This window comes from Colius striatus, chromosome 1, assembly GCF_028858725.1.
Source record: "Colius striatus isolate bColStr4 chromosome 1, bColStr4.1.hap1, whole genome shotgun sequence".
Taxonomy (NCBI): domain Eukaryota; kingdom Metazoa; phylum Chordata; class Aves; order Coliiformes; family Coliidae; genus Colius; species Colius striatus.
Window position 1 is genome coordinate 152,901,770 of NC_084759.1, and position 3,029 is coordinate 152,904,798.

Below are 3,029 nucleotides of genomic sequence, written 5' to 3' on the forward strand. Positions count from 1 at the left end.
TTACGCTCCATTGAACCTCTGTAGTTTCATAGCTTACATAACAGCAAACAGATGGGAAGGCAGGTAATAAAATACGCAGCTGTTGCTGAATCCAGCCGAGAGCTTGCCCTCCTACTCTGGGTGGGTGCACATCAGCCGAGACAGAATTTACGGAGATAACATCACTCACGACTTTGTTACAAGTGGCAGGCGTGTCGAGGCACTGAGAGGGGTGGTCTCTGCAGAGAGGGCTCCTGGAAGATGGATCTCAGTCAGATCCCAGGAGAGGCAGCTCTCGGCATGGCTGGTGGAAGCAGAGTTTGGGGTGACACTGCCTGGTAGACGGGTGAGGGGTTGGAGGGGACAGTGGCCATGCCAGCTCTCTCCCTGTTGCTGGCTGAGGTGGCAGGAGGGAATTTGAGGAAATCCAAACGTAGACACAGCCCTTGGGGATGAAATTGGAATGTGCGTACGGACATTTCAGCTACCTTTATTTTAATCATGTAGGGCTTAAAATAAGAACTCTTTAATTAGAAACATTTCCCTTAATTGAATTGTAATCAAGCTTTTAGTGCTGTTAGCCTGGCTAGCCATGTGATCTAATAACACCGCACCTTCTCTCTGAGCATTGCCTAGTTACACCTCGTCTTATGGAGTGATTTGTATTAGGGAGCCTGGGCCAGGGGCTGCAGGTTTTGGCAGTTAGAACTGCAGGACCCTGAGTCCATCAGGACTGTCAGGGCCTCAGTGGTATGACAGGTAACTCCTGCCCCCATGCCTAAAAAAGTAGGTGTTGTATATAACAACAAGCAGCAAGACCCCACCTAGAGAGATAGTGGGGCTGGGTGAGAAGGGAAGAAATACGAAGGTCAAGCAGAATCCATCCTCACAACCGTGCTGGCTCATCTCCATTCCTTCCACTTACCAAAGTGGTGTGCAGCAGTAGCCACAAGCACCTTTTCCTCTCTGTGCACATCTCCAAAAATGAACAGCCCCCTCAGGTCCAGCCCTGTATCAGGCACCCAGAATACAGCAACAAAGACTTTGTTCAAACAGCAACACCTGAAAAGCTGTCTAGCCTCCCAAACATGAAAGAGAGCTGAGGCTCCAGCCAAGCTCCTTAGCACCTGGAGCACCTCATGTCTACCTTTCAGGGGCTTCAGGCATGGCCAAAGTATCCCTTGATGACCCAGGGAGTGCTGCTGCTGAAGGCAGGCAAGCAGAGGATGGACTACACGATGTGTGTCTTCTTTCAGACCCTTTGGCTGCTGTCCTTTTTGCATGGAAAGGTCCTTGAGCAGTCCCCAGTGCTCACAGTGCAGCAATGTGAAGGGAATCTATGGCAATGTGTCCCTGAGATGAGTCTTTTGGGTTGTGTATCCAAGGGGGCTATATCTCACAGGGCACCAAAGTGGCCTCACCACTTGCCACCATGTCAGCTAGGAAGAGAGAGGAGGAGGAGAGGAGAGGAGAGGAGAGGAGAGGAGAGGAGAGGAGAGGAGAGGAGAGGAGAGGAGAGGAGAGGAGAGGAGAGGAGAGGAGAGGAGAGGAGAGGAGAGGAGAGGAGAGGAGAGGAAAGGAAAGAAAGGAAAGGAAAGGAAAGGAAAGGAAAGGAAAGGAAAGGAAAGGAAAGGAAAGGAAAGGAAAGGAAAGGAAAGGAAAGGAAAGGAAAGGAAAGGAAAGGAAAGGAAAGGAAAGGAAAGGAAAGGAAAGGAAAAGGAAAGGAAATGAAAGGAAAGGAAAGGAAAGGAAGAAAGGAAAGGAAAGGAGAGGAAAGGGTTGCCCTGTTTACTCACAGTGTCACTGTTGGATGGCTTTCCAGAGTCACCATATAAAGTATTTTGTAGCACCTAGTAAAACTCATGGGAAAGCTGAGCTCTGGTGACCCAGCAGACCTCAGAGAACTGTCAGGTTGCATCTGGCAGCTCTGCCTGATTCACAACAAGCAGAATCCTGTTTCCCTTGCTATCTGGAGAGGGGCATGCTGGTTTTAAGACCAAAGCCTCTTCACAGGGATACATGCCTGTGCTAGGAAAGTATGAGGGATCAGGGAAAGAGCAGAGGAAATTTTGGCTCTGTGCTGAAGTTCTACTTCTGCAAGGCCAGCGAAAACAGGAAAGGATGAGAAGTGAGAGCAAGCACATTCCCGCATACAATTCAAGAGCAGAGGTTCCCGAGGAGGCACATCCAACAGAGCAGAACAGAGTTCTTCAAAGCATTAACTCTCAATTTATTCAGAACATGCAGCCCCCTACACCAAAAACAACAATTAATGTACTCAGGGTCTTTTTTTCTTTTTTTTTTTAATGAGACACACACTCTAGCTTCTTGATACTTCCCAAATAATAATAGATTTGCCTTTTCAATACTCATACCAAGTAAGAGTATAGCATTCCTGGAGGGAAGGTCAAACGCAGCCGGCAAGGTGGGGATACTGATCTGAGCATTTCTCCAGAGTGCTCTGGATTTTAAAGCCTTTTCTTCAGCCAAATGCAAGCCCCCATTCACATGCACCAGGGAGCAATAAATTCTCCTGCAAGGGAGACATCAGGATCCCAGCATAGCACAAGGCTAAAAACAAAGGAAAACACCAAAATAAATAAACCATAGCTAATAGCTACCTCTGAAAAGGTTGTGTGTGACTCGATCAGCATCAGGTAGGAAATCCACAGCAGGGACAGGGATTCAAGCCAACACACAATTGTCTCAGCTATGAGTCACTCCTTTTTGTTCACACTTTTTTTGGGGGGAAAAAAGCACCCAAAACAAACAACAAACAAGGAGATGATGCTGTCCCTGCAAAGAACCTTCTTCATGACACAGCCCAGACTCATCCACAGCACCGTCTCACCTGTGTGCTGCAGGTGTCCTGTGGAAAATAAACCTGCGGCCACATAATTAAAGACTCAACTGTAATTTATATGCATGAGGACATTGAAGGGCAGTTGTACAGCCAGCCTTGGTGCTGTCATTTCGCGGTGATGAGAAATGTGTATTCTGATATAACAGAGAGCAGCAATGGCCTGTTGTCCTCAGCGAGAAGCAGAGCT